The sequence below is a fragment of the Ranitomeya imitator genome, chromosome 3 (genome assembly GCF_032444005.1).
Source record: "Ranitomeya imitator isolate aRanImi1 chromosome 3, aRanImi1.pri, whole genome shotgun sequence".
NCBI lineage: Eukaryota > Metazoa > Chordata > Amphibia > Anura > Dendrobatidae > Ranitomeya > Ranitomeya imitator.
Window position 1 is genome coordinate 712,003,726 of NC_091284.1, and position 20,962 is coordinate 712,024,687.

A 20,962-nucleotide genomic window follows, 5' to 3' on the forward strand; every position below is an offset into this window, starting at 1 on the left:
GCTGACTGCATGACCCGAGCCTGCTGCAGAGCAGTGACATATGCGTTGTTGCAGCCCTGCATGACCGAAATCTGGAGTTCCGGCGTAAGATGTTCAACCATGCCCTTGTGAATGGCACTAAAAAAATGTTTGGCCGGCCTCGAGAGCTCCGATTCGATGTTTTCAAGACGCCGGTCGATATTGGACATTTTATCGCACAGCGCCTTGAAACCATTCTGAAATACGGTGCTCAAATGTAAAAATTCGGGCATGACCGCCCTGTCCGAGGCCAGCTGACGCTGTCAGGTAGACCCGAAGGAAGGAGCGCCAGAGGCCTCGGCCAGGGGAACATCTGATGGACCGGCTGCCGGTTCGCCAGATTGTGGTGGTGCAGACCTGCTCTCGCTGTGGGATGGCTGCGACAGTTCAGATGGCGCTTCACAAAGGACCGCTCCAGAGGGTCGGACAGTCTCGCGGGTGCTGCTGTGTGTTCTGTGAAAACATAAAGAAACCATTAGTATACTAAATATAACATTTCACATGCGTCATTAATTAACTTTACCGCCGGTATCCATTGCCGCCGTTAATATTAACCTATTTTTAATATTGACACTGCATATGCACCATCAATATTAAAAAAAAATGCATTTATTTAATTCAAAATAGTCACCCATGGTTGCGGTTTGTAACGCCAGACAATTATGCTTACGTTGGAACTGCCATGACGTCACGGTCATGTGACCGAGACGTCATCACAGGTCCTGCGAGCTGAGCAACCATGGGAACATAACCTGCCTTGCAGTAGAAGGTATGCCGTGTCTATTATATTTTAATTTTTTGTGTATAAAAAAACTGGGATACACCTGGATGGGCACTATACTACTCCACTATGAAATATTGCCTGGGCATGGCCAATCTACTATCTTTCTGTGTTCTGTATACTTCTGATTTCAGGGAAATAACTAGTAAGTCAAGCTCACCATTGTAGTAATCCCAGAAGGGAGCCGCTGTGTCAAGTGTGAGAAGACCAGAAATTAATAAAAAAATTTGAGGTCAACGAGGCGTGAAAAGTAAAAACTAAATACTTTATTCACTTCAATCAGAAGCAGAGGATGAAACATCTGCACAATACAATAAAAACACTATCTACGCGTTTCAGGTCTGATGTTCCCTGTCACCTGAAACGCGTAGATAGTGTCTATTGTATTGTGCTGATGTTTCATCCTCTGCTTATGATTGAAGAGGATAAAAGTATGTATTTTTTACTTTTCACGCCTCGGTGAGCTTGCCTTTTTTTCATCATTTCTATACTTTGTACTTGCCAAAATAAATGGCTGGGCAATAAGCTACGTGGCTGGAATATAGTAGGTGAATATGCATGTTGTAAAAACTAGGTGTGTGCATAGGTACTATACTTACTCTCTGCTTTCAAGGACCGGTCGCAAGAACTGCAATATACGGTTGTATTTGTACACAGAGGTCCTTGAAGCTGCAGCACCACTACGGGTCTGTCCCTCCTTTTTCAGGCCCCTCCTGAAACGGTCCTTCATGGAGCGCCATCTGGTCTTCAATTGTTTAACTGTGTATAAATTAAAAAAATAAAAAAGGTTTTAGAGAATATATTTAAAACGATTACGCAACCGTGTGCAATCCCAATAGAGGACATCACAGACGGTTGTGTAATCCTGGCATGATGGGTCACAGCAGCATTTTGGAAATACTTACGAAAACTAGCTTTGCCCTTGGGGGAAGCGCTGTCGAAGCCATCCCACAGCGATTGTGCCACCTCTATCCACAAACGGCGCAATATGCCCTGGTCCGCGTGCCAGGGGTCACGGCTGTCCCACAACGGGCCCCGTGCTTCTATGGATGCCACCATCATATCGATATCCAGTGGGTCATCCAGGGCCCGTTGTGAAACCTAGAATAAATGGAAAATATTAATGTCTGCAAGATAAAAAAATGTTGTCCCTACCTCCTCCACCGCCACCTACCACACACACCACCACCCCCTCCCACCACCCCCCATACCCACAAAAACAAAAAAATTAACGAAAAAAAAGGAATAGGATTGAAATAAAAACTTACTCTCCGTCCTGCAACCACAGCTTGGCCCCGTGGTCTCTGCTCCCTCTGTTCCTCCTGGTTCTCCTCCTCACTTGAAGAAGCCTGCAAAATAGTTTACCAAAAAGTTGAGTGACCCATCTACAAATGACAGTGAATATAGTAAGCAATAGTAGATCATGTACTCACCGGACTCCTCAGCGGTGGGGTGTTGCTGGAATCGCTGGCCATAATGCAATTCTGATTCTGAAAAAAAGAACAAAATAACATTGATCCTATGCTCCTATGCACAATCCAGCAATAAAAAAAAAAAAAAAAAAATTTTCATTTCAACAACAAAGAACATTGCACTCCAACTGAACTAACGCTGAGCAAACAACACTGCCACATTGATTAAAAGAAACAATGGCAGAGACAACCCAATGCCAGAGTAAACAAAAGCCTAAAGATAAGAAAACTAATCTACAACAGACCCTATGTAGTAATCCCAAAAGAGAGCTTTTTTTTTTTTTTAAAGTACAGTATGCATGGAGCAACCCAAAAAACACAATAGATTTTTGAAAGGAAAAAATTAACAACACCCAAAAATTAAGGGCAGAAACGGCAATAACACACCATACTTTACAATAAAACCGACAGGGACGGATACAATAAAAGGCCATACAACGCCATACATCGCAACCAGAAACATACAACAATGTCTTTACACAACCACAGTGCTGAACATAATACACAACTTGCAATATAAATTATTACATTTAATAAAAGGGCGCAGAATCATTCTATACTACCATACTTTACAATAAAACCGACAGGGCCGGAGACTATTAAACGCCATCATATAACGCAAGAATAAAACATCACAACTGAATACAAAAAACACCACCAAACCAAAAAATGGAAAAGAAAAATCTATCCTGGAAAGAACAATAATCAAGGCCGCAGACAATGAAACGCCATTCTATACAACGCCATACATCACAACCAGACTAAAAATACAAAAATATCTTTAAACAACCACAGTGCAGAATATAATACACAACTTGCAAAAACAATTTTAAAAAACATGTAGAAAATGCACAGAATCATTCTATACTTACATCTCTGAACAGCGGATGAATAAAAGTAGAAGTCGTCTGGTGTGATGTCTTGCCTCTAGATGCTGCAGCAGAAGTGACAAACAATACAACATTTTCTTTATATATGGGGGATGTTTTTATCACTGTTTGCACTGTCTAGACACTGTCTAGACACTTTTTTGTTTAATTTTATCTAACGACGCATGCGTCGCACAACGCACGCACGACGCACACACGCGACGCAAGTGCGTTGTCAATAGGTTTCAATGGGAAATTGTAACGCAATGACGATGCACGAGCGATGCAAGTGTGATGCGTGCGTTTTTTTGACGCTACAAAAATGCAACATGTAGCGTCTCCGACGCCACCCAGGTGCGGTGAAACGACGCATGCGTCGTGCGTTTTACCGAAAACGCACGACAACGCAACGCATGCGTCCCCAATGATAAAGATAGGGGCGCATGACGCATGCGTTGTCGTGCGTCGACGACGCAGCGTCGCATGACGCTAATGTGAACGTAGCCTAAAATATTTGTGGGCGAAAAGATCATTTCTGTAGAAAAAATGTGATTTTTTATTTTCACGGTTCTACGTTATAAACTTCTGTGAAGCACTTGGGGGTTCAAAGTGCTCACCACACATCTAGACAAGTTCCTTAAAGGGTCTAGTTTCCAAAATTGGGTCACTTGTGGGGGGTTTATACTGTTTAGGCACATCAGGGGCTCTCCAAGTGCGACATGGCTTCCGATCTCAATTCCTGCCAATTTTGCATTGAAAAAGTCAAATGGAACTCTTTCTGTTCCAAGCTCTGCCGTGCGCCCAAACAGTGGTTTACCCCCACATATGGGGTATCGGTGTATTCAGGAGAAATTGCACAACAAATTTTGTGGCTCATTTTCTCTTTTTATACTTGTGAAAATAAAAAAAATGGTTCTGAAGTAAAATGTTTGGAAAAAAAAAGTTAAATGTTAATTATTTCCTTCCACATTGATTCAGTTCCTGTGAAGCACGTAAAGGGTTAATAAACTTCTTGAAAGTGGTTTTGAGCACCTTGAGGGGTGTAGTTTTTAGAATGCTGTCACTTTTGGGTATTTTCTGTCATGTAGGCTCCTCAAAGTGACTTTAAAGAGATGGTCGCTAAAAAAAATGGTTTTTTACATTTTGTTGTAAAAATGAGAATTCGCTGGTCAACTTTTAACCCTTAACTTCCTAACAAAAAATGTTGTTTCCAAAATTGTGCTGATGTAAAATAGGTATGTGGGAAATGCTATTTATTAACTATTTTGTGTGACATACAGTACAAACCAAAAGTTTGGACACCTTCTCATTTAAAGATTTTTCTGTATTTTCATGACTATGAAAATTGTACATTGACACTGAAGGCATCAAAACTATGAATATGAACACATGTGGAATTATATACTTAGCAAAAAAGTGTGAAATAACTTAAATTATGTCTTATATTCTAGGTTCTTCAAAGTAGCCACCTTTTGCTTTGATGACTGCTTTGCTCACTCTCTGCATTCTCTTGATGAGCTTCAAGAGGTAGTCACCGGGAATGGTCTTCCAACAATCTTGAAGGAGTTCCCAGTGATGATTAGCACTTGTTGGCCCTTTTGCCTTCACTCTGCGGTCCAGCTCACCCCAAACCATCTCGATTGGGTTCAAGTCTGGTGACTGTGGAGGCCAGGTCATCTGGCGTAGCACCCCATCACTCTCCCTCTTGGTCAAATAGCCCTTACACAGCCTGGAGGTGTGTTTGGGGTCACTGTCCTGTTGAAAAATAACTGATGGTCCAACTAAACGCAAACCGGATGGAATAGCATGCCACTGCAAGATGCTGTGGTAGCCATGCTGGTTCAGTATGCCTTCAATCTTGAATAAATCCCCAACTGTGTCACCAGCAAAGCACCCCCACACCATCACACCTCCTCCTCCATGCTTCACGATAGGAACCAGGCATGCAGAGTCCATCCGTTCACCTTTTCTGCGTCGCACTCATCAGACCAAAGCACAGATTTCCACTGGTCTAATATTTATTCCTTGTGCTCTTTAGCCCAAACATGTCTCTTCTGCTTGTTGCCTGTCCTTAGCAGTGGTTTCCTAGCAACTATTTCACCATGAAGGCCTGCTGCACAAAGTCTCCTCTTAACAGTTCTTTTAGAGATGTGTCTTTTGCTAGAACTCTGTGTGGCATTGATCTGGTCTCTAATCTGAGCTGCTGTTAATCTGCGATTTCTGAGGCTGGTGACTCGGATAAACTTATCCTCAGAAGCAGAGGTGACTCTTGGTCTTCCTTTCCTGGGGTGGTTCTCATGTGAGCCAGTTTCTTTGTAGCACTTGATGGTTTTTGCCACTGCACTTGGGGACACTTTCAAAGTTTTCCCAATTTTTCGGACTGACTTCCTTCATTTCTTAAAGTAATGATGGCCACTCGTTTTTATTTACTTAGCTGTTTTTTTCTTGACATAATACAAATTCTAAAAGTCAATTCAGTAGGACTATCAGCTTTGTAACCACCAGACTTCTGCACAACACAACTGATGGTCCCAACCCCATTTATAAGGCAAGAAATCCCACTCATTAAACCTGACAGGGCACACCTGTGAAGTGAAAACCATTCCCGGTGACTACCTCTTGAAGCTCATCAAGAGAATTCCAAGAGTGTGCAAAGCAGTCATCAAAGCAAAAGGTGGCTACTTTGAAGAACCTAGAATATAAGACATAATTTAAGTTATTTCACACTTTTTTGCTAAGTATATAATTCCACATGTGTTAATTCATAGTTTTGATGCCTTCAGTGTGAATGCACAATTTTCATAGTCATGAAAATACAGAAAAATCTTTAAATGAGAAGGTGTGTCCAAATTTTTGGTCTGTATAGTATCTCTCTGATTTAAGGGCATAAAAATTAAAAGTTTGAAAATTGCAAAATTTAAAAAATTTTCACCATATTTCCGCTTTTTTCATAAATAAACGCCAGTAATATTGAAGAAATGTTACCACTAACATGAAGTACTATATGTCACGAAAAAACAATCTCAGAATCAGCGGGATCCGTTAAAGCGTTTCAGAGTTATAAGTGACAGTGGTCAGAATTGTAAAAATTGGCATGGTCATTAAGTACCAAATTGGTTCTGTCACTAAGGGGTAAAATATATTAGAAAATGGATTACATTATGGCAGTAAATAGATATGGATTTGGGATGAAAGTGAATTTGTGTTGCAAACCATCTAAAAAAGGCTAAATCTGTAGCTGTTGCTCCTACTTGTATTATTTATTTTGTAAGTTTCAATAACAGAATTCAATATAATAGCGTGTGTTTATTTTTCCTAAACTTATTTTACTTTTTTCTGTATGCTGTCAAACATTCATTTCCTTTATAGCACTAATCATTCAAGACCTTAAGGAAACGAAGAAACGTGCAATGCTGATAGCAACCACTTGAGGACAGTATTTGCTGTCTTTATGAAGCAAAATTATAGAAAGTTGCTGAAACAGCATCGCAAAAAGGTGTATGAGAAAACATTATAAATTGCAATGAAAAACTGTGTTCTGAGATGTGTTCCACTTAAAGAAATGAACGGTATGCATGGTATATGATGGAATATAGGGATGGTCTTCTCACAGTCGGCTTTTGGGAGATTTTTCATAAGCTGTCAAATTTTCTTCAAATAGATGTCCTGGCATTGATTCTGTTGCCCCGAAATCAGTTAATTCTGGAATTTGGCAGATCACAATGAAAACTCAGATCTATTTTAAATTGCTGAAGAGATTTAGTAGGTTATTACCATTTACTTAAGTGATGGCATTTCACTTGTATATGTAATCACTTTATAAATCGGCGAGGGTCTGACCCCGGGTTGCCAACCGTCCATAAATTCCAGTACAGTCCGTAAAAGTAGGGCACTTTTTACCCCATTCTAAAAATAAAGGTGCCTTTTGGTTAAGCTGAAGAATCTTATAAATACATTTTTGAACAATCAAAGAATTTGAAGAATTCGAAGAATTGAAGAATCTTATAATTATTTTAACTATAATTAATTATCACCATTTTACAGTTTACAGAAAATGCAGCTGATGTCTTTATATCAGAATTATGGGATGCAGACATGGATCACATATCATAATAATTTGTTATTGATTTTCAATATGTCCATAAAAATATTGTCTGTCTGTGATTTTTTGACAAGTTATCCAGAAAGAAAAGAAAGTTAAGTTGGCAACCCTGGCCCGACCTCTGGGATTCTTGGCAATAGTGAGAATGAAGGGGCATCAAAGCGTATGAGATTTTAAGAAATCTCACCCACACACAACCAGGAAAAAATCTGCATGCAAATTGACATGTCTGCAGCATGTGAATGTATGTTGTGGATCAGTTGAACATTTTTTTCTGGAGTTTTCCCATTGTACTCAACTAAACAACTGTAAGTCTTGAAGATCAAAAAATTATTCTTTTTTGGCACATAGTGCTGGTACATAGAGATACATCTCTATACAGCAATATATATCTCTATTGATATATGAGGGGTAAAATAATTTTTTTCCCATAAATTGACAAAAACAAATACGATAATCATTTAAAATTAAATGTTACAAACCAGTAAATACTATGGTCATATTGGTATCATTGCGATCATAACAACCATGCTTGAACCGGCCCACAGCGGCCTGCTGATAAAGCTGATCATCAACAAAAAACCAAAAACACAGATAACATCTTACATGATACAACATATTAGTGCCAAAATCCAGGGAGACACAGAACTGGGAAAGCATTTTGCTCAACATTCTTTGCCGTCCCCTGAGAGGCCTTTGACTTACATTGTTGCATAAACTTTTAATAGTCTTTTAAGTGTGACACAAGTATCCGCAATAGTATTGGACACAGCTAAACCTAGTCACCCAGTCAGGGCCTTCCCAGCATTTTGACCTTTGCTCCAAACTTATCTCTAAGGAATGGGTCTCACTCGATTCTTAGTTACATGCAATGGACACTTGTTAATTTTTCTCCCTAATATTACTTCCTCTTATTCTCCACCCGAGCTCAGTTATAGAGGTCACTCCTTCCCCTTTGTTCAGGGTGCATGGGCCATGACTACTGTCTGACATTGCATATTTGGCCATCAGTGTCCTACACTTGGCCACTAATACACTTCAACTTCACTCACCTGTACTAAGCACTAGCCAGCTCTGCAGTAGCTTGTCGCATCACTCACAGGCTTGTCATATATGCACTACGCATCTTTGGGTTTGGCACCACCACTCTCACCTGACCCCAACCTCATAACTGGCGATGCTTGGCTTGTCTGGTGGTCACTCTCTGATCTTACAGGTATGGAGCGCCCCCAAGGGCTAGGGGTACTCGGTACCAGGCCCTTCAGTTCACAGGGGGATGTCTGTTGTGAATTCTGTGGCCAAGCTCCCTCCTGTGGTCGAGAGTGGTACTTCGGCTGGTTCTGTCTATGAGCTTCCTTTGGTGGATGAGAGTGGTACTGCGGCTTCTGAGTTTCCTTCCTCAGGTGATGAGGTTAAGTCGTTAGGTGCTGCTCTATTTAACTCCACCTGGTGCTTTGATCCTGGCCTCCAGTTAATGTTCTAGTATTGGTCTTGCTTCCTCCTGGATCGTTCCTGTGGCCTGTCTATCCTGCATAAGCTAAGTTTTGCTTGTGTTATTTTTGCTTGCTATTTTATCTGTCCAGCTTGCTTAATTGGTTTTTCTTGCTTGCTGGAAGCTCTGAGACGCAGAGGGAGCACCTCCGTACCGTTAGTCGGTGTGAAGGGTCTTTTTGCCCCTCTGCGTGGTTGTTTGTAGGGTTTTGTGTTGACCGCAAAGTTATCTTTCCTATCTTCGGTCTGTTCATTAAGTTGGGCCTCACTTTGCTAAATCTATTTCATCTCTGTGTTTGTATTTTCATCTTACTCACAGTCATTATATGTGGGGGGCTGCCTTTTCCTTTGGGGAATTTCTCTGAGGCAAGGTAGGCTTATTTTTCTATCTTCAGGGCTAGTTAGTTTCTCAGGCTGTGCCGAGTTGCATAGGGAGCGTTAGGCGCAATCCACGGCTACCTCTAGTGTGGTGTGTTAGGATTAGGGATTGCGGTCAGCAGAGTTCCCACGTCTCAGAGCTCGTCCTTTGTTTTCGGTAATTGTCAGGTCACTTTGTGTGCTCTGAACTTCAATGTCCATTGTGGTTCTGAATTACCTGATCATAACAGATGTCATGGTGGCTGACCCGGTCCGTGGCCCTGGGACGTCCGTGTTAAAGGGAAAGGTCTTTAAAGGGGAATGTTCGTGACACCACCTGTGGTATTCGGTCAGGGTGACCGACGCTGCTTTAAGGAGTCCGCTGGGGTGATGTTATGGCAGCTAGATGGTATACCTTCCCACAGGTGAAGTGTGTCCCCAGGGCTTCCCGGTGTGTAGATGGTGGTATGGTGAGAGGCGCAGAGAAGAACGAGGACACAAGGTTGCAGTCTCTTTACCTTTTACTAAAGACTTCAGCATCCACAGTTCAGAGCACCAGACCACAGGGCAGGCAGAGTCCGGATGGTTTGGAGGCAAATCCAGAGTCCCCTTGTCCAGGTAGAAATCAGTAGCCTTCCTCTAGCGCTGTGGTGTTGTAGTACCTTACTGCTAAGCTTCTCATAAGGTCCTCACAACTGTTAAAGATGTTACAGATGTTATGTCTCTCTCTGTCTCCCAGATGGATAGGACAAACCCGCATGACCGGTGGTTTGAGGCGTTTTACAGGGGCTCTAGCATGCCCCAGCCTCTAAGGGGTGCCACCGTGCCTCCTGGGTGTAAGGGTGGACAGCTAACATGAAATTAGCTGTCCTGCTGGTCTCTGGAGCAAGGCATAAAGGATCATTGCTTCCCTCGGTGTTCCGGCTACCGGGATCCTGCGCCTCAGAAGGAGGCAGCCTGTGTAGGGCAGAACTCCTCTGACATCCACTCCTTTGCTATGACTTTTTCACCCTCTCAACAATACAGGCAGGCACAGCTCCGTGTCCTTCTGTCTCGATCTCTGACAGGATCCCACCCCTGTCAGGGACCAACTACCTGAGCAAAGCTCAGCCAGCAACTAACTAACTTCCTCCCCAGGCAACCAATTTTACCTAAGTGTGAGGAGTGCCCTAATAAATAGGAGCGGAGCTCCCCCTGGTGGCCTGGAGTTTGAAATGTGTTGCATGTTTGTGATACCTGGATTCGGTTGTCTTTCTTTGCCTCCAAATGTAACATCACTCCCCCCTAGAGGAGAATGCTATTACTGCAACGACCAGGACCCTGGGGCGCTGCAGGTACACTCTTTCTTTTCCTCATTGGCTCCCCTCTATGGTGGCCTTGTCCCTGATAGACATGGACTGCAAAATCTCAATTATTGCAGGCAGGACGATCTACTTCTGTCCTAAACAATACATAAGGACCTCTCACTCATATAACACTTTGATACCCCCTTGTCTATAACAAGCCTTGGGGTGGTGAAGGTTTTGAATACAGTAGCTCACACAGCTCCTCTGCACTTCTGTTCTCAAAGCATCTATGGAGCGCCCCCAGACGCAGGGCCGCGGGTTACTCGGTACCGGTCCTCTCTGTCTCAGTTCTTGGGTTGTCACAGTGGCTGGACCCGGTCCGTGACCCTGCTAAGGGGCGTCCAATAAAAGGGGTGATGAAAGTCAGCTAAAGTTTCGTGACGCCACCTGTGGTATTCGGTCAGGTCGACCGACGCTGCTTGGGGTCCACTGGGGTGATGTGATGGCAGCTAGATGGTATACCTTCCCACAGGTTAAGTACATCCCCAAGGCTTCCCAGTAATGTAGGTGGCGATGGTGTTGGGTGCAGTCAATAACGAGGACACAGGGTTGCAGTCTCTTTACCTTTTACTGAAGGCTTCGGGATCCACAATCCAGAGCACTGTCAACAGGGCTGTCTGAGACCGGCCGGTCCGAAGGCACATCCAGAGTTCCCTTTGCAGGTGGAAATCAGTGCCTACCACTAGCGCCTGTGTGTTGTAGTTCTTCCCTGCTGAGCATTCGGGATAGTCCTCACAACTTCTGTTCTCGTTCTTTCTCTTCCTCTCTCTCCGTCCCCCAAGTTTATCTGGATAGCACGCACCCATTTGACGGGAAGGCTCGGAGCTATTCTGGGACCCTAGAGACGCCCCTCTCCACGCTTGCCCCCTATGCCTGCTTAGGTGATGTATGGTAGACAGCCAACCTATAATTAACTGTCCTGCGGTATTTGAAGTAAGGCATAGAGTCAGTTACTTCCTCGGTGTTCCGGTCACCGGCTACGCACCTCAGTAGGATGTTGCCATTCTCGGGGCACGACTCCTACTGGCTCTCCTTTGTGCCTTGATCTCGTTTCTCACTTTCCACAATATCCTTCTCTTCATGTCCTTTCTTAGGATACCGCCGCAAGGTAGTGCAGGCGCGGTTCCGTCACTTTCTGTCCTTTCTGCTAGGTTCCTGCCAGGATCCCACCCCTGGCAGGTCCTCCCTGGAGCTCTCCCAGGCTGCGTTCTGTCCTAACTTCCTATCCGACCCCCAGTTTTACCAGTGTGAGGAGTGGCCTAATACATAGTGCCTTTTGCTCCCCCTAGTGGCCAGAGTGTGAAGTGTAATGTGTGCTTGTGATACCTGGTCAGGTGAACTCCTTTAGTGCAATCAGACATAACATCACTCCCCTTAGTGGCAGAGCGACATTACTGCAACGACCAGGACTCTGGGGCGCTGCATCTATATATTGACAGGTATTAAAATAGAAACTTTTATACCTGTTACACTAAAGCAGAATACTAATGCAGACCTGAAGCTGCCCATTGACCCAACTCATACTGTGCACCTTACAAGATTTTAGTCATTACACACATACAAAATGCACATTTATCCCCTCTAGAAGGTGGCACTTCAGACAAGTGAGTACACCTTCAAAGCGAGGTAGCAACCAAACTGGTATTAACATTCACTGGCATATAAAGTCCTACACTTACGTTCTTAAAAGTACTATGAGAAAAGCATTATAACATACAGTACATCTTAAATATCCAACAAAAGAGAGGGCAGTCCACTCAACACAATGGTGGCCAAAATGGCACAACACAAGAGAGAATTAGTCTCAAAGACCTATGGGATTCGGAAATGGCCACACTTCACTTTACTTGCAGACTGCTTTTTAACCCTCTTAAAATTTGAGCACTTTCTCAGTGAACTCAAGTTCATATACACATGAAACACAAAAAGAATACATTGGCAGTAGCGATGAGGGAGCACTAACTCGAGTTACTCGAGTCGAGAAAATTGTAATACTCGGGTACTGGACCCGAGTAACGAGTATAATACAAGTCAAACTCGACCATTTTTCTGGTGACCCTGGAGATTTGAAGGGGTCTAAGGATTGCTCAAATCAATGGAAACAGCACTGAAAAGGCATGGGAACAGCATGGGAAGACACCTGGAAGCATCTCTGAATCCCAGGTCGCGATGGGAACAATGTTGTCAGAGTATTATGCCACTTTTACTGACTGACAATAAAACATATGAAACTGAAGATAAAATGGATTTTACTGGAAAAAATGTTAAGAATAAACCTTTCTAGGATAATGATTTGAAGATAAGGCAAAATAAATAAAGAGAAAAAAATTGCTCCTTCACACCTTGGGCTATGTTCACACATTTTTGCCTGGTTTTTGCACCTTTGCATTGCTTTCTATGGCAAAAAAAAACATTCACCAGGAAATGTAATTTTAACATTTTACTACCTTATCTGGCCATGTGGTGTGCGAGACATGATCAGACACATCCTGTTTAATTTATGAAGGAGGGACTCTGAAAGTCACAAATTTTTATTTTTCAGGGCCATCAGGCAGCCTGTTATGAACTGGTGATTCAGAAACACAATGGACCTGGTGGTTAACTTAAGAGCACACAAAGTGACCTGATAGTTACTAATAACATAGGAAGAGCTCTGAGACGTGGGAACTCTGCTGACCGCAATCCCTAATCCTATCACACCACACTAGAGGTAGCCGTGGAGCGCTCCTGACCAGACCTAGGCGCCTCGGGCACAGCCTTAGAAACTAGCTAGCCCTGAAGATAGAAAAATAAGCCTACCTTGCCTCAGAGAAATTCCCCAAAGGAAAAGGCAGCCCCCCACATATAATGACTGTGAGTAAAGATGAAAAATACAAACACAGAGATGAAATAGGTTTTAGCAAAGTGAGGCCCGACTTACTGAATAGACCGAGGATAGGAAAGATAGCTTTGCGGTCAGCACAAAAACCTACAAACAACCACGCAGAGGGCGCAAAAAGACCCTCCGTACCGACTAACGGCACGGAGGTGCTCCCTCTGCATCCCAGAGCTTCCAGCAAGCAAGAAAAACCAATATAGCAAGCTGGACAGAAAAAATAGCAAACAAAAGTAACACAAGCAGAACTTAGCTTATGCAGGGCAGACAAGCCACAAGAACGATCCAGGAGAGAGCAAGACCAATACTGGAACATTGACTGGAGGCAAGGAACAAAGAACTAGGTGGAGTTAAACAGAGCAGCACCTAACGACTTAACCTCGTCACCTGAGGAAGGAAACTCAGAAGCCGCAGCCCCACTAACATCCACCAGAGGAAGCTCATGGCCAGAACCAGCCGAAGTACCACTCATGACCACAGGAGGGAGCTTGACCACAGAATTCACAACAGTACCCCCCCTTGAGGAGGGGTCACCGAACCCTCACCGGAGCCCCCAGGCCGACCAGGATGAGCCAGATGAAAGGCACGAACCAGATCGGCAGCATGAACATCAGAGGCAAAGACCCAGGAATTATCTTCCTGACCATAACCCTTCCACTTAACCAGGTACTGGAGTTTCCGTCTCGAAATACGAGAATCCAAAATCTTCTCCACTATATACTCCAACTCCCCCTCAACCAAAACCGGGGCAGGAGGATCAACGGATGGAACCACAGGTGCCACGTATCTCCGCAACAATGACCTATGGAATACATTATGAATGGAAAAGGAAGCCGGAAGGGCCAAACGAAAAGACACAGGATTAAGAACCTCAGAAATCCTATATGGACCAATGAAACGAGGCTTAAACTTAGGAGAGGAAACTTTCATAGGAATATAACGAGACGACAACCAAACCAAATCTCCAACACGAAGTCGGGGACCCACACAACGCCTGCGGTTAGCGAAACGTTGAGCCTTCTCCTGAGACAATGTCAAATTGTCCACTACATGAGTCCAAATCTGCTGCAACCTATCCACCACAGTATCCACACCAGGACAGTCGGAAGACTCAACCTGCCCTGAAGAGAAACGAGGATGGAAACCAGAATTGCAGAAAAATGGCGAAACCAAAGTAGCCGAGCTGGCCCGATTATTAAGGGCGAACTCAGCCAAAGGCAAAAAGGACACCCAATCATCCTGATCAGCAGAAACAAAACATCTCAGATATGTTTCCAAGGTCTGATTGGTTCGTTCAGTTTGGCCATTTGTCTGAGGATGGAAAGCCGAGGAAAAAGACAAATCAATGCCCATCCTAGCACAAAAGGCTCGCCAAAACCTCGAAACAAACTGGGAACCTCTGTCCGAAACGATGTTCTCCGGAATGCCATGTAAACGAACCACATGCTGGAAAAACAATGGCACCAAATCAGAGGAGGAAGGCAATTTAGACAAGGGTACCAAATGGACCATCTTAGAGAAGCGATCACAAACCACCCAAATGACCGACATCTTTTGAGAGACGGGGAGATCTGAAATAAAATCCATAGAGATATGTGTCCAGGGCCTCTTCGGGACCGGCAAGGGCAAAAGCAACCCACTGGCACAAGAAGAGCAGGGCTTAGCCCGAGCACAAATCCCACAGGACTGCACAAACGAACGCACATCCCGCGACAGAGACGGCCACCAAAAGGATCTAGCCACCAAATCTCTGGTACCAAAGATTCCAGGATGCCCAGCCAACACCGAACAATGAACCTCAGAGATAACTCTACTCGTCCATTTATCAGTGACAAACAGTTTCTCCGCTGGGCAACGGTCAGGTCTCTTAGCCTGAAATTTTTGCAGCACCCGCCGCAAATCAGGGGAGATGGCAGACAAAATTACCCACTCTTTGAGAATACCCGCTGGCTCAGGCAAACCCGGAGAGTCGGGCACAAAACTCCTAGACAGGGCATCCGCCTTCACATTTTTAGAGCCCGGAAGGTACGAAACCACAAAGTCAAAACGGGAGAAAAACAGCGACCAACGAGCCTGTCTTGGATTCAACTGTTTGGCAGACTCGAGATAAGTCAAGTTCTTGTGATCAGTCAAGACCACCACGCGATGCTTAGCTCCTTCAAGCCAATGACGCCACTCCTCGAATGCCCACTTCATGGCCAGCAACTCTCGATTGCCAACATCATAATTACGCTCAGCAGGTGAAAACTTCCTGGAAAAGAAGGCACATGGTTTCATCACCGAGCCATCAGAACTTCTTTGTGACAAAACAGCCCCTGCTCCAATCTCAGAAGCATCAACCTCGACCTGGAACGGAAGCGAAACATCTGGTTGGCACAACACAGGGGCAGAAGAAAAACGACGCTTCAATTCCTGAAAATCTTCCACAGCAGCAGAAGACCAATTGACCACATCAGCACCCTTCTTGGTTAAATCAGTCAACGGTTTAGCAATACTAGAAAAATTATTGATGAAGCGACGATAAAAATTAGCAAAGCCCAGAAACTTTTGCAGACTCTTCAGAGATGTCGGCTGAGTCCAATCATAAATGGCCTGAACTTTAACAGGGTCCATCTCGATAGTAGAAGGGGAAAAAATGAAACCCAAAAATGAAACCTTCTGAACACCAAAGAGACACTTTGACCCCTTCACAAACAAAGAATTCGCACGCAGGACCTGGAACACCATTCTAACTTACTTCACGTGAGACTCCCAATCATCCGAGAAGACCAAAATATCATCCAAGTATACAATCAGGAATTTATCCAGGTACTCTCGGAAGATGTCATGCATAAAGGACTGAAATACTGATGAAGCATTAGAAAGCCCGAATGGCATAATCAGGTACTCAAAATGGCCTTCGGGCGTATTAAATGCTGTTTTCCATTCATCGCCCTGTTTAATACGCACAAGATTATACGCACCACGAAGATCTATCTTGGTGAACCAACTAGCCCCCTTAATCTGAGCAAACAAATCAGACAGCAGCGGCAAGGGGTACTGAAATTTGACTGTGATTTTATTTAGAAGGCGGTAATCAATACAAGGTCTCAGCGAACCATCCTTCTTGGCCACAAAAAAGAACCCTGCTCCCAATGGCGATGACGACGGGCGAATATGACCCTTCTCCAAGGATTCCTTTACGTAACTCCGCATAGCGGCGTGCTCAGGCACAGACAAATTAAACAGTCGACCTTTAGGAAACTTACTACCAGGAATCAAATCGATAGCACAATCGCAATCCCTATGCAGAGGTAGGGCACTGGACTTGGGCTCATCAAATACATCCCGGTAATCCGACAAGAACTCTTGGACCTCAGAAGGGGTGGATGATGAAATAGACAGAAATGGAACATCACCATGTACCCCCTGACAACCCCAGCTGGACACAGACATCGATTTCCAATCCAATACTGGGTTATGGACTTGTAGCCATGGCAACCCCAACACGACCACATCATTCAGATAATGCAACACCAAAAAGCGAATATCCTCCTGATGCGCAGGAGCCATGCACATGGTCAATTGGGTCCAGTACTGAGGCTTATTCTTGGCCAAAGGCGTAGCATCAATTCCTCTCAATGGAATAGGATACTGCAAGGGCTCCAAGAAAAACCCACAGCGCCTAGCAAACTCCAAGTCCATCAAATTCAGGGCAGCGCCTGAATCCACAAATGCCATGACAGAATAGGATGACAAAGAGCAGATCAAAGTAACGGACAAAAGAAATTTCGACTGTACCGTACCAATGGTGGCAGACCTAGCGAACCGCTTAGTGCGCTTAGGACAATCGGAGATAGCATGAGTGGAATCACCACAGTAAAAACACAGCCCATTCCGACGTCTGTGTTCTTGCCGTTCAGCTCTGGTCAAAGTCCTATCACATTGCATAGGCACAGGTTTATGCTCAGATAATACCGCCACATGGTGCACAGTTTTACGCTCACGTAAGCGTCGATCGATCTGAATGGCCACAGACATAGACTCATTCAGACCAGCAGGCATAGGAAATCCCACCATGACATCCTTAAGGGCTTCAGAGAGACCCTTTCTGAAAATTGCTGCCAGCGCACATTCATTCCATTGAGTGAGCACAGACCACTTTCTAAACTTCTGACAATATATCTCTACCTCATCCTGACCCTGACACAGAGCCAGCAAATTTTTCTCTGCCTGATCCACTGAATTAGGTTCATCATAAAGCAATCCGAGCACCAGAAAAAACGCATCAATATTACATAATGCAGGATCTCCTGGCGCAAGGGAAAATGCCCAGTCTTTAGGGTCGCCACGTAATAAAGAAATAATGATCTTAACTTGTTGAACTGGGTCACCAGAGGAGCGGGGTTTCAAAGCCAGAAACAGTTTACAATTATTTTTAAAACTCAGAAACTTAGCTCTATCTCCAGAAAACAAATCAGGAATAGGAATTCTTGGTTCTAACATAGAATTCTGAACCACAAAGTCTTGAATATTTTGTACTCTTGCAGTGAGATTATCCACACAAGAAGACAGACCTTTAATGTCCATCACTACACCTGTGTCCTGAACCACCCAAATGTCTAGGGGAAAAGAAAGACAAAACACAGTGCAGAGAAAAAAAAATGGTCTCAGAACTTCTCTTTTCCCTCTATTGAGAAGCATTAGTACTTTGGGCCTCCAGTACTGTTATGAACTGGTGATTCAGAAACACAATGGACCTGGTGGTTAAGAGCACACAAAGTGACCTGATAGTTACTAATAACATAGGACGAGCTCTGAGACGTGGGAACTCTGCTGACCGCAATCCCTAATCCTATCACACCACACTAGAGGTAGCCGTGGAGCGCTCCTGACCAGACCTAGGCGCCTCGGGCACAGCCTTAGAAACTAGCTAGCCCTGAAGATAGAAAAATAAGCCTACCTTGCCTCAGAGAAATTCCCCAAAGGAAAAGGCAGCCCCCCACATATAATGACTGTGAGTAAAGATGAAAAATACAAACACAGAGATGAAATAGGTTTTAGCAAAGTGAGGCCCGACTTACTGAATAGACCGAGGATAGGAAAGATAGCTTTGCGGTCAGCACAAAAACCTACAAACAACCACGCAGAGAGCGCAAAAAGACCCTCCGTACCGACTAACGGCACGGAGGTGCTCCCTCTGCGTCCCAGAGCTTCCAGCAAGCAAGAAAAACCAATATAGCAAGCTGGACAGAAAAAATAGCAAACAAAAGTAACACAAGCAGAACTTAGCTTATGCAGGGCAGACAAGCCACAAGAACGATCCAGGAGAGAGCAAGACCAATACTGGAACATTGACTGGAGGCAAGGAACAAAGAACTAGGTGGAGTTAAACAGAGCAGCACCTAACGACTTAACCTCGTCACCTGAGGAAGGAAACTCAGAAGCCGCAGCCGCACTAACATCCACCAGAGGAAGCTCATGGACAGAACCAGCCGAAGTACCACTCATGACCACAGGAGGGAGCTTGACCACAGAATTCACAACAGCAGCCCCTATTATTTGTTAGAGGGCCAGCAGTCGGCGCTCACTATTGTTAGAGGGCCATCAGGTGGACCTCGCTCTAAATGTATAGGGTCAGAAGCCAGCCTTCACAATATATAGAGCACCAGCAGGCGACCCCCACTATTAAAGTGCCAGAAGGTGTCTTATGGACAGCTGAGGCCAAGATAGAGCTTTTTGGTAAAGCACATCATTCTACTGTTTACTGTAAATGGAATGAAGCCTACAAATAAAAGAACACAGTTGCTAAATTCAAATATGGTGGAGGTTCAAATATATTTTGGGGTTATTTTGCTGCCTATGGCACTGGGTGCCTTTACTGTGTGCAAGGCATCATGAAATGTGCAGATTCCAATAGGATTTTTGGGTTGCAATGGGCGCTTTCATCTTAGATCATAGGTCTTCCATCAATGACAGCAAACATACTTCAAGAAACACCCTGAAATGGATGGAAACAAAGCACTGAAGAGTTCAGAAGTGATAATTCCAGCTCCAGTAGCGTAAAGACTTCCACCACTACCTTTTACATACATCTGATACAGTAACACTGAAAAAGGACACATTAAATCAGTTAATTTTGCCTGCTTTGATGAATTTCTAAGTACAGATCATCATAACAAAACACAAATCAATCAATGAGTGTATGGAAAAAAGCAATCAAGTTATGGACTCTGGAAGAGATGTATGTGACCATAATGAACACTCATTTCCAGCAGATGATATCTAGCACATATCCCTTCCTCTAAACACAGTTAACAGCGGTATTAATAGGTAAAAGAATACATTTACCTTGATATTTTTTTTTAGGTTGCAGCAGCAAGGATTATAATTTATAAGGCAAAAATCCCTGACTAGATGCCTGTAGTACGCTCTCCCTACTGCGACAGCTCACCCTAGATGAATTGCAGATAGGAGCAGTATTATTGTACAATTTAGAAGGAATTTGAATTGGCCCTGAAAATATTTTTTCTTGCGTGTGACGGCAACAAACTCTGAAGGAACGCAATCGACACTGACAGCTCTAATGAAGTTCTGAGTACAGATCACCGTAAAAAATCATAAATCTGTCAATGAGTGAATGGAAAAAAGCAGCACAAAAGATTATAATTTATAAAACAATAATCCCTGACTAGATGCCTGTAATACACTATCTGCGACTATCTGGAGGAACACAAGCAACCCTGCCTGCTTTGATGAATTTCTGAGTACAGATCACCATACAAAACATGAATCTGTCAATGAGTGCATGGAAAAAAACAATCAAGTTATGGTCTGTAGAAGAGATGTATGTGACCTAAATGAATGCTCATTTCTATCCCTACCCTAAACTCAGCTAACAGCGGAATAAAAAAGGAATATAATAGATATTACCTTTGATCATTTTTTTATGTTGCAGCAGCAAGGATTTTAAATTATAAGGCAATAATCCCTGAGTAGATGCCTGTAATACACTATCCCTAATGTGACAGCTCACACTACACTAATTGCAGGTAAGAGTGGTATGAGAGAATAGAATATACCGGTATTTGAATTTTAGCCCTGAAAAAAAAAATTAGTTTAACATAGCAGCATCAAGGACTGTTATTTCATCCACCCTGCTGGGGAATATAGTGGAGCATTTCACATCTACTCATCCTGATACAGAGGAAACCAGGATCTTCTGTACTTAATGTACAATGTCTCCTGTCCAGGCTGTGAAATTGTGTATGCAGTGTAAGAATTCCCTACGTGACAGCAAGGCACTGGATTATATAATAATAGAACCCACCGGCTCTTTTAGTTTCCAAAAATGTTCCCACAACTAGAAGATGGAGCCTCACAAAAGCATTTTTTCCATTACTAAGAAGTGGGTCTCTTAAACTGGTAAAGTGGATGCACTAAGTGCAAGGGATGCCAAAAATTAGAAGGTGGCCCTCCAAGACATACGGGAGGGCATCAGAAAACCTTTTTTTCCCATTATTAAGGAGTGGATATCCTAGACTGGTAATATGCATGCACTAAGTGCATGGGCTGAGAAACATTTACCCCTGGGGGTATACATACTGTATATATCAAAGAATGTTAGAGGTAGGACTCTCAAAATTTGAAATGTGGGCATCATAAACACCCT

The 20,962-nt window shown here is 43.7% G+C and overlaps 1 long non-coding RNA gene across 1 annotated transcript; it reads right to left on the reverse strand.

The window, feature by feature from the left end:
* Nucleotides 1-328: 328 nt before the first annotated feature.
* LOC138672292 (uncharacterized) lies at nucleotides 329-1,802 on the reverse strand. The gene is made up of 3 exons (XR_011319693.1): nucleotides 1,705-1,802; nucleotides 1,399-1,558; nucleotides 329-471 (listed from the first exon to the last, which is right to left on the reverse strand). It is a non-coding gene; the product is annotated as an uncharacterized lncRNA (long non-coding RNA).
* Between the last annotated feature and the right edge of the window lie 19,160 nt (nucleotides 1,803-20,962).